This window comes from Hippocampus bargibanti, linkage group LG07 (assembly GCF_051943395.1).
Source record: "Hippocampus bargibanti isolate YZ-2025 linkage group LG07, ASM5194339v1, whole genome shotgun sequence".
NCBI lineage: Eukaryota > Metazoa > Chordata > Actinopteri > Syngnathiformes > Syngnathidae > Hippocampus > Hippocampus bargibanti.
Genome location: NC_142740.1, coordinates 20,625,727 through 20,637,937, shown reverse-complemented (window position 1 = coordinate 20,637,937; position 12,211 = coordinate 20,625,727). Strand labels below are relative to the sequence as shown.

Genomic DNA, 12,211 nt, shown 5'->3' with positions numbered 1-12,211 from the left:
TTATATGGATTCCTTATTAGAGGCTCTCATAGTCTACAGCTGTGATGGCTCAAGATATTGATTTGAGCTTGACAGCCAGGTCGCCAATGGGCCGCCACAAAATGTTGTCATTTTGCTCGGAGATAACCTGTGCGTCCCTCTAGAAATGACAGCTAAGTGTGTCGTGAAATGTAATGGTTCATTATACAAACCCTTGGCTTCGCAGGATTACAATCCAGCTGTCAATCAAGTCATTATTTGCAATGCCACTGTCATGATACTGTAGTGTGTCCAGAAAAAGCAACTGGACACACAAACAGTTCCCATTGGTTCTATTAAAAGTTGCCCTGCAGTATAGTTTGTTGTTTCCCCCTCCCCCCTAAGTCATAACCAATGCCACTTGGCAGGAATGGCTCGTTTGTCCCAAAAGGTCAATAAAGCACAAGCAAGAAATGACAGCATTTCCCCCAGACATTTATACCCAGAGTGTGATGACCTCTCATTAGTAAGAAAGTGGGTCACTAAGGATATAGTAGTTATCAAATGTTGAATGAGAAATGGAAGTTTGTGCCAACCCCATCTTGGGAAATGAAACAACCCTTGCAGTAGTCATTTACTACGTTTCTGCCATGAGCAACAGCATTAGTTTGAATCAGTGTGGACTGTTTGGAATGGCCCTTTTCTAACAAGATGAGAACATTTTTTCAGACTTTTGGTTAAACCTTGGTTGCATAGTATGTGACTATGCAAATGTGTCATGAATATGTCATTGATGTACTAATTAATTACTTCGGCAGATGGATTTCCCCTCTAAACTTATTTTTCGGCCATATAAGCCAAACAACATTTCACAGCAGTAAATTGGTATTATTTAACTCAGGTAAAGCTACTCAAAAATGAACATAGTTTCATGTATGTTCAGACAAAATGCTATTCCATAATTCGTCAGATTATAGGACCCACAATTTTCTTTGGTACAACACAGATATCCACAGTTGAAGTGTTAAACAATAGTTTAGAATATTTAGAGAATATATGGCTTACTTAGTGACTTTTTGCATGTACTGCAATATCTGATGCACTATTCCCCTGACTATAAATCAGTGCACCATCCATCAAATGTGGCTGTTATTTTAAGGTAATTGCTGCTTAAAGAGAGTGAATAGTACCCGCAGTATCAAGCTGTCATGGAGTCCATTTTTTTCCTCTTACTTTGTCTTACTTCCCGTTCTTTTTTTTTTTGCTCCCACAAGATGCTCAAAATCACAAGTGCGCTGTTGATGTATCTTGAAGATGATTATCCACTGCGATTTAGCTTCTCGAGTTTAACACGCCCAAGGGAGATTCATCACCCCCACCATAATAGACAAGAACAAAAGGAGGGAAGTGTGAAAGTGTGGCATGAATTCCACTGAGCTACAACAAAGAACACACTGAAATTTTCAACACCCAAACCAATCACCCCCCCACATACACACACACACATACTGTCTGTAGCGCGAATAAACATACTTGCCATGTGGGGATCACCATTCTCTTCTGACTTGAGGTGAGCTGTGCAGGCACGTTTTATTCAGTCTGCTTACAGCTGTCATTAATTTAATTGCAAGACTGTGTTCACGCACATACATTGCACATACACACATACATAGCACATGCATAGCACATACACATCATGTTCACATTTATTTATTTATTTATTTATTTATCTACTTACAGTATTTATTTAGTTAGTTTTCTGAATAGTCATTCTTTCTCAGAAAACTAACTTTTTCAGGAATTTGCTGAGATGGAAAAAGAAAATTCCAATTCAGATTTGACAATTGAAAATTATCATACAGTACATAGTATTAGATGCTTCGTTAGACATTCAGAATTTCTGATAACCCAAAAAAATACTTTATTCAAATGAGAGTGACCTTGGAGGGGGGCCACTCTATGCCTACTTGTGCATGGCCTCATTATTTTTGTAGTTTTTTGATTGTCCACTGTTTGATTTGATCAAACCTCTCAATGTCCAACAGAAGAAATATCTGCTCGGCTTTGTACAGATTTGCTATTGGTATATCTTTAAACATCCTTCATGAATCTGTTTTTTTTTTCACAAAGTTATTTGAATGTTATATGACTGGGCTTAGTTGGACCAGGGTACATGCACTAGGTGTAGTTTGGCAAGTTGTCATTGAAAATCATCCCAGGACTGATTTAAAACAAGTCCAGGGTGTTAGTCTTTGGCCTGAGGCTCAAGCTGTACTTTGCTGTTTTAAATTTACATTCAAGTGCCATCTTCAGGACTAATTCCATTTCCCAATGACGACACGCATGATTTATTTGTTTTATGGCTCCCTTTGCTATAAATGCTTTTGATGAGGAAAAACAATGGATACAGCTTAAATTATCATATATTGCTTTCCCAGCAATTTAAAATGCACGTTTACGCTGGCAAACACATTTTGGGTGGAGTTTGTTTTCCACAGTTTTAGTGGGAAAGATATAAAAATACTCCTACTTTAACCTTTCTGTTCCATCGATCCATATTGGCATTCAGTCACTCATCTCCATACAAACACAAACGCGCACACACACACTCACCCATCCAATCACACACCCACACACACACACACACACACACACACACACACACACACACACACACACACACACACACACACACACACACACACACACACACACACACACACACACACACACACACACACACACACACACACACACACACGCACACACACACACACACACACACACACACACACACACACACACACACACACACACACACACACACACACACACACACACACACACACACACACACACACACACACACACACACACACACACACACACACACACACACACACACACACACACACACACACACACACACACACACACAAAACATATACACACACACATCACACTTATACCGAGTGTGAAATAGATGCTTTTTCTCCCTGTCCTTTTTCTCCCTGCCAATTCCGACATTTAACGATTTATCTCTTAAATGAGAACCTGTGGTAAACAAGCTAATATGTTTGGCGATGCTCACGGTCATGGCTGAATAAAACACTTGACAACGCTAAGCCCCTGAATCTTCCTATCTTTCTCTGGCAAAAGGCCTCTTTCTTCCTCCCTTCAGGGGTTCTTCATTGTTAATCCGACCGATCGCGTTCTTCGAGCTTTTCTTTTTCCCCTCTGCAGGGTTGTGGCCAGACATTTGTCTTGTGTGACCGAGAGTTCATTATGCGATTGGCGACCAGCTAATGCAACAACGTACATCACGTGTCCCATCCGGCCATCGACGCAGCACTCTGCTCCTGTTCCTTCTCTTTTCCACGCTCTTGTAGAGTCAGTCTGTTACCTCTCCGGTGGTGACAGTCTGTCTCATCGGTATTTAATTGTTTGTCTTGCGAAACCCCTTTTAATTGAAACTGCCCTCTGAATGAAAAGATGCAATGGCCTTATCTAATTATCAATATTGTGGATCAGATCTTAGGGTTGTTTGATCTGTTGGAATTGTCATTGCCTGCATTAACGTCTGCTTCATTTTGTCATCTTATACAAATGTACATTTAGATGAAGTTCTTCCATTGCAAGTCAAGCATTTTGCTTTTATGGGTGACAGGACTGCTGCTGCTTTTGGTTGCTTGAAAAGGGAAGTAGACTACACACTGTTGCTATTTGTAATAAAAGAAGTATGGTAAAGGATATTACATGATAATGCAAATTCTGTAAAAAGTAATTGCAGCCGGATGTTATTTTAGTTGACCCACTTACAATTTGGGTTACAATGCAATTTATCATAAAAACAGTCATTCTCAAAGACAAGGATTCAACTTGCTAACCCACACAGCGATAACAGTGGAGTGTTTTGAGGTCAATCTTCATTGTATGTGTTTATTTGTTTACAAAGGTTAATCTTCATTTTATGTGTTTATTTGTTTAGAATGTATTGCAAAATATTGTCAACCAACTTATGAAAAAACTTCTATCTGTTTTAAGAGAATTTCACATGACAAAAAACATTTTTGGGTCGGGGTGAAACGGATTAATGGCATTTCCATTCATTTCAATGAGGAAATATGATTTAAGATATAAGTGTTTGTAATTAAACTAATTTGTCAGGTTGCCACTATATCTCCTCTCATAGTTGGGGACACAATAGAAGTGTTCCCTCCAGTCCAGAAATCACCGTACACTTGTGTGTTGCTTTGTGTAAGCGGATTCGGTAAATGATACAACTACTGGATAGAGTTGAGGTTTTTTCTTAGGACTGCCGTCTTGGTCAGAGGGAGAAGGCAATTGACATGTGTGCCTGTCGTAGGGTCTCATCTGATTGACTTGCAGCAAGCAGCGCATGCTCCTTTGGTCTATAGCCAGTTATCACCAGTCGAACAAGCAAATATGATTTGCTCATATCATTACAACTTGTTGATGAAAAAAAATGATTGGTGGGATTGAATTTGATTGTCCGAGAATACAAATGGCATGCCCCTGTCATGTTACATCAACCCCCCTTCATGAAGGAATTTGTTCACTGCTAACAAATATAGTGGTGTATGGTACTTATAAATCAAGGTTTTTGATTTTTGTATGTTTTCCTTTTTAATCGCTTTGCTAATGCTTATGTCTCATCTCAACCGATGTAAGACTTTTGAGTCATAAGTCAAGTTAGAGCCATTTTCGTTGGCCTTGTGTGTTTTTGAAAGAAATGGTTGTGCTGCAGTCTCATCAGTCAGCATAATTAGGAAACTCCTAATTTCTCATTTCACTGGTTCTGGTCCATTAGACACTGATTCAGATATCCCGTAATTCGGCCAGTAGGAATGTGCAATTTAAATTATGGACAATTTGTAAAGTATCTGTGCACACACATGATATTTACATGCACAACTTGTGCGATAACTGAATAAAAACTAAATAACTTTTGCCGAGGACATTATGTGGGCATTGGGACATACATCACTTGGGCAATGTAAAAATAAAAGAAAAACAGAAAAAAAGTAACTCGTGTCCATCAAGTGTGCTTTGGTCTGCCAATGGAAATACATTCACATCACCTATGACCTTGGTTCAATACCGGTGCTTGTAGCACAGCATGCAATTTAATCCGACTCAGCAGGCCGAATTCAATTTGAAAAAGTAAAGAAAAGTAAACAACCGCATGCAACCACCTTTCAAAGCAGAATAAAGTCAAAATTTGCTGCACAAGTTTGTATTTAACATGTGCATGGGATCATCACAGTAAATACAGTATATTTGTGTGTGTGTGTGTGTGTGTGTGTGTGTGTGTGTGTGTGTGTGTGTGTGTGTGTGTGTGTGTGTGTGTGTGTGCGTGTGTGTGTGTGTGTGTGTGTGTGTGTGTGTGCGTGTGTGTGCGTGTGTGTTTGTGTGTGTTTGCTTTGCGCATGTGTGTCTGTGTGTGTGTGTGTCTGTGTGTGTGTCTGTGTGTGTATTGTGGGGTTGAATGTGGAGAATCAATACCATTCAATTATTTGGCAAAGGGCACTGATTATGCTCCAAACGTCATTTCAGTCATTGACGAATGTTTATTATTAAAAAAAAGTTTCTTGCAATGAATGATAGGTGTGATTAAATCTGTGTTATGTCTAATGTATTAATTAGCTTTACTTTACACATACATTTGCGGACTTTATTATTGAACAAGAGACAATATGTAAAAGTAATGTATATATTCATTAAAGAAAAATAAGAGCAGAAACCACATCAGCAATTATATTTACTTTTTACCAAAATTGAAATTGGTGTCCTTGAAAGTCAAATTCATGTAATCAAATTCCCTTTTTATGAAACAGATTTCTCATGGTGCAAAGAGATTCAGGTGTCAAGATAGTGAAAAATGTGAACAGAAGGAAGTTAGGACAGCAGATGGAGGGGTGTGCGGAAAGGTGAACGTTTCCGGACGTGAGTGAAATGCCACGTGGCACTCAGACGACCCGCCGGAGCTACCTGAGACTTGAATCTGAGTGAAACAGGAGTGCTTTGTTGACAAGCCGTCACTGAGAGACTCCGACAAGGGCTTTCAGCAAACCACCGTCTACTCTTGCCATACCCGCCCTCCACTCTCTCCCCCTGACACACCCGCCAGAATCCTACACCACAATGTATGTCACCACCGTCATTAGCGTTATTGCTGATCACGTACACAATTGTCTCAGCCAAATCTACCAGGCATACATCAATCCTCAACAAGCTTTTCTTTCCGATGATTGATCTGAACTCGATCTTTTTTTTCACATTCTTCTTTTATAGACCTTGTTTGTCTACTTTCACCATCTTTGTGGCGTGTGAATGCCTAAATGTTTAAGGCCCGCTCTCAAAATCTTGTGTGAGAAACTACCGGCCAGATGTTGCGGTCTGCAGATGAAAACTGACAGCTTGCTTTTGAGCTGTGTTGACAGATACGAGGACAATGTGTCATAAACAGGTAGTGGTGAAAAATTGCCCTTATTATATTTGTTGACAGTCATGCTTTTGGAATTCAAAGTTGTAAATTTCATAGCAACTGATTTTCTGTGAAAGATATCTCTTTTTGACAGTCTTGCTTGCTTTATAGCGGCTGGAATAAGTGTCTGGTCATAGAATTTGGTACAGGTGCATAACTTCTGCCAAAAAAAACTCATTTTGCTTTATTCTGATAGAGTATTGAAGAGGTAATAAACAATGTCTTACTTTGGAGCAGCTAAAAAAAATATTGAAATCCAATTTTCAAAGTCTTGATAAGGTGTAATACCCTTAATTATCTGAGATCACCTGTTTGACTCGATCCACAATCACAATGACTTGACACGCATGTTTTTGCAATGTGAAAGTAAACCGCAGGACTCAGAATCTTCTGACATTTCTATATGCATCGAAGTAAAAAGAAAACAAAGTAATGTAGTTTATTCAATATATTGTAAGAATGAAAATTGTAAAGAGCAGTACAAATTATCCCAAAAAGATTTTATCAACATTGCAGGGATAATACTAGTGGGCTTCAATCGGCAGTACATATGCACCTAAAAGCTAGCAACCACTCATTTGACGACAATGAAGTTAAAATCTTAGCAAAAGAACATAGATGGTTTGAAAGGGGAGTAAAAGAGGCGATTTTCATAAAACAACAAACCGGTTTGGTGGGGTGAGGTTCAATTTGGATCGTTCATACAATAGCCTGCTGAGGCAACATAGGATCAGTAATACTGATGAGGTGATGCCGGTCAAAGTGGGGCAATCAGGCCAGTTGTTAGTCAGAACGACATGAACTATCAGTGGACCAGCTGCAGGGAGTAGTGCTTTGCTCCCCCCAACCTGAGAGCAGGGACCTATCATAGCAGAGTCTGTCACCGCCATGTCTGGACAGTAGGGATATATATAGGGCCTAAGCTACCAGTAAGACTTTAGTTTGCTGACAAAGTTTCTTGGATAAGAAGCGAAACGTCCGACCCCTTCAAAGAAGTACAGATGAAACCTTTTCATTGATGGACCACTCCTGTACGACTGAGAGCTTACACAGACGTACAGTAAAGTCTCGTTATATCGATATTCAAGGGAGTCCGAAAAAATATCGATATAACCGGGACTATCGATATATCCGACCCTGTTTGCATGTAATTTTCTCCTTGCGTGCATAGAAGTAGTATCGATATAACCGGGACTATCGATATATCCGATATCGATATAACGAGACTTTACTGTATATGCATAGAATACTTTGTTTTCACCCCTCCTTTCAATTTTGCTGTTGTAGATTGAAAATTTCCCCATTGTGGGACTACTAGAGGCTTTCTGAAAAGCTTCATGGCACGGTGAGAACATGCATACTCCACCCAGGAAGGCCTCAGCCGGATTGAAATCCTGCACTTCTGCACTGTGAGCGTGGCGTGCTAACCAGTCGACCATTATACTGTATGTCTATTTTTTAAGAGTAACAATGCAACGCCGCTGTACTCTTCCATCTTGGAATGTGAGTCCTGTTATTTTATGTAATTTAATATTTGAGGCTGCTCTTTTTGGGTTAAGGGTCACACACACACACACACACACACGCAAACACACGCACACACGCGCAACACACACACACACACACACACACACACACACACACACACACACACACACACACACACACACACTACACAACACACACCAAAGAAAACATGTTTACACAGTTCATACACTGATCAGATCTTGCGAGGTAGACTAAAGTGTCCCATAATGCAGTGTCTTTTAACCTTTTTTGAACCAGGGCACGTTTTTTACATTGGATTTTTTTTGCGGCACACCACGAACCATCTCGCAGGAAAGAGGCAATCAGTGACGTGTTGCCACACGGACGAATATGAAATTACCCTCTCAGTCTTTTCAGCACGGACACAGGACAATTAAATAATATTGTCAGAAAATGATTAATAAATGTTTGCAATTTTTTTAATTTGAAAAAGGGGCATTGGATCGTTTCTCACGGCACACCTGACGATTTCTCACGGCACAGTGGTTGAAAATCACTGCCATAATGGACTTATTGCCAACAGGTTTCACTGTATACAGTAAAACCCAACAAGTTGAAAGTACTCCAAATTTATATGGCAACTGATTACGTCAAAATTTTTGAGTACAGTTAACTCAAAATGTTTGAGTAGAGTTAACTCAAAATGTTCAAGTAGTTTACTCAAAATGTTTGAGTAGTGTAAATAAATTTTATGAGTTTGTCTGAACTTAAAAGTTATGAGTTTGATTGAGCTTAAATGTTATGAGTTTGTTTGGACATAAATGTTATGAGTTTGCCTGAACTTAAAAGATGTACTTTCAGTTTACTCTAATGTTTTCTTAATTTTTAAATTAAAATTAGTTTTTATATTTAAGCTTAACCAACTCAAATTTATAATGTTTCATGAAAACATATATTCATGTATACTGTACTTACATTTGCCTTCTATGTCTAAAAACAAAAACACACCTCACGTCTGTTTTAGTTCACATTTTTTTAATTAAGGTTTAAAACAACCTTTGATAAAACAAATGATAACAGTACCAAAATACACAGCATGTCCACGTACCAAAACAACAAATAAACCCCTGAGAAGATGTGAAATAAACACAACAAAACAGAAAAAAACAACAAATTATACTCTGCTGTTCTGTTAAAAAAATAAATTCTTTGAAAAGCATATACTTGAATAAATACAACCGAATACATTTCAATGTACTCGTTATAAGGTGCAAATCAAGGTAAAACTTACTAAAAACAAACACAGTATTCCTGAAACGAAAAAAGACATTTTGGTGGAATCCAAGTTTACATATCAAAGTATTAATATAAAATCAGTCACAAACAAGTATAAAAAAGCAGAGTAAAACTGAAGTTACTTATCGAGTGTTGCTTTGTTCCGTAATATTGGAGGCACTGGTGCCTTCAATATTGCGGAACAAAGCATTTTTCAAACTTAACAAGCGTGGTTTGAGTGGTCTGTTATCATCAAGACACAGCAGTATTTTCTGAATGAAGGTGAATGTGAGGATTAATTTTCTTGGATAATCTAAATGCAATGCATACATTAAACCAAACAAGAGGAGGTGTGCATCAACCAACCTGGGGAGACATCTCACAATAATGCCATCTTCTATCACAATAGAAATGCTGTCGGGGTTAAATAAGATGGCACTAGTGAGGTTGTCAGTTGTTACGGAGAAAAGTGCGACAGGAGTGTTTTCAATGTCTGGATCCTCTTCCCACTGCAAAATACACACAAACGTTCACATACAGAATAAAGTAAAAGGTTATAGCATATATTGTGGCCATAGATAGACATTTGTGTTAAGTCAGGTAATACATACATTGCATGTCTTGAAGAACTCGGAGTCATCTTCGCCCGAGTATCCAGGGATGTAGAACACAGTTTGCATCTCCAGTCCATGTTAGGCCTGCAATTACATTAAACATTTTTCAAGAATCAGTACGTGTTTGGATAAGCAAAGAAAAGTTGGTGTGATTCTAGTGGGTCCAAATTAAAGACAGTTACGGATTATTATAGCTCAAATCCAAGCATGTCCTTCGTAATAGTTTGGAACCTCCGCACTATCCCTATTGCAATTTAACAACTGCATCACTGTAATGATAAATGAACATCAGTTACTGGTAAGAGCAGAGGAGAATGTGAGACTTGAGATTGTTTTTATTAAAGAAAGAACAATCAATGAAGTCTCAAGTAATGGTGTAAAATCCTCCAATATATGTTAAAAAGGTAAAATTCTGTTCAATATAAAAATACCTACATGTAGTATGATATTCATCAGGTAATTAAGAATATAGCATAAATAAAAATGTAAACATACCTTCGATAATGGTGGTGTTGCTCAATTTGCACCCGGGGGCTGAAAGGTTGAAGAGAAAAAAACATGACAATGAATGTAATCCTTTAATTTAATAAAACACATTTATCCATGTTAACTTTTTAAGTTTAATACATCTAATGTACCAGATTAAATGATGCAATCAAACCAGTCAGGCGTTTGCAGTTTGATGACTTGCCTTCCAGCAGCTCTCTCGGTATCCTTATTTATGCCAAAAATACATTTTAAAAAAAGGTCATGTTTAATTTACACATGCATAACCATTTAAACTGCATCAATTGTACATATTCCAATCCACTGTACATTTTTTGGCTATCATTATATTTACTTAGTGCATTCTTAAAACTGCAGCACTACCGCTGCATGTGTATAGATAGCTTAAGCCTATAGCTTGTGCTGGACAATGACACGCGGTCCTGTCGTTTGCAAACAAAGTTAACTCAAAGCACTAACCTGCTGGGCGTTGCAGCCACGGTGTGGAGGATTTCGTGTGACCCTTTTATATAAACCTTAATTTTACACCCATTTGACGATTACTCTCGGACCTTCGCGGACACAAACATAACCTGCAACAGATATTACTCGGCCACCGCCCAACTAAACCTGCGCGGTACTATTCTCTAAATAACACTTCTGTGTCTTTCAACAGACAAGAGACGTTTAAGAAAAATTCATACATATATCGCCACAGCGCTTAACATAGGAGAAGTCCCGGGCTCAAGACAACGCAGCTGAAAGAGTGGATGAGAAGGCCTCAGTCGCAAGCACGACCACGGACTAACTAACTAACTTGTGAAAGACTAACTTGTGAAAGGCGGCAAGTTTCACAAACTGACTTTCCAATTTTGCCGTCGACACAACAAAATATCCCTTTTCTGTGCACCGACTACAGCATTGATACACTGGGTCCTTGTAATATGAAATAATGTTGTTTGTCTTCTCACCTGAATTCGTGGGTCTCTGCACGCTTCAGCCGTCGAGAAGTAAAAATGGCTCCGGTGAGACCGCGCCCGGTGAGACCACGCCTGCGGTGACGTCATCACGCAGCGTTCTGCCGTTTACTCAAAATATATAAGTATACGACAGCCATGAACTCAAAAGTATTGATTTACTGCAAATTAAAAACGCATGACTATTCAGAAAACTCAAAACGTTTAAGTTTTTGAAACAAAAAATCGGCTTTTGAATTGACTGACCTCAATGACTTTGAGTCAGTAGTACTGTTCGGGTTTATAGTAATTTTTGAATGAAAGGGGAATACGTCCAATTTTTTTGATCTGCCCTAGATGTTGAACTTTATGGCACCTGAAATAATTTACTCATGTTTGACGCCCTATTTCAAAAGGTTTCTTTGAATGTGAAAGTGTCAAAGGGTTTGAGGGCTTTTTTCCCTGGCATTTTTATGAGCACAACAAAATGCTCTTCATTCATAGACTGTGCTTCTCAACAGGCGGTGGATATGACCGGTTTGAAGAGGTTGGAGATGGTGCTGGAGGTGAGCAGTCATCTAGTAGTATCAGGTGTAGAATTTAAGGTTATTAACTACTCAGAGCCCCTGAAGCCAGACCATCCTCTGCCTTACACGATCATTCTGTTTAATTTTACAGGCAGCAATCATGACTTTTCTTTAGTGAAGCTAAGTCCCTATCTCTTGCCTACCCTTGTCTATATTTTGCCAAGGTGAAAATTGACTGTACACCGAGAAAAGCCTACAATCGGTTATTGAATCATTTCCTAGGTCATGTCAGAGGGAAACAACAACCATTTACACCTTCTTCTCCATGCTTACTACTTAATGCAGCTGGCACTCAAAGAGATTGACACATGACTTAATGCTCGCATGCATGTGCACTGA

At 38.8% G+C, this 12,211-nt stretch overlaps 1 long non-coding RNA gene across 2 annotated transcripts; it reads right to left on the bottom strand.

Annotated features, from left to right (window-relative positions):
- Positions 1-8,972: 8,972 nt before the first annotated feature.
- Positions 8,973-11,330, bottom strand: LOC148895769 (uncharacterized). 2 transcript variants are annotated; one of them, XR_016115562.1, is made up of 4 exons: positions 11,301-11,330; positions 10,339-10,557; positions 9,841-9,927; positions 8,973-9,738 (listed from the first exon to the last, which is right to left on the bottom strand). It is a non-coding gene; the product is annotated as an uncharacterized LOC148895769 (long non-coding RNA). The 2 variants fall into 2 exon arrangements; XR_016115561.1 differs by lacking the exon at positions 11,301-11,330 and having other exon boundaries at positions 10,339-11,294.
- Positions 11,331-12,211: the final 881 nt, after the last annotated feature.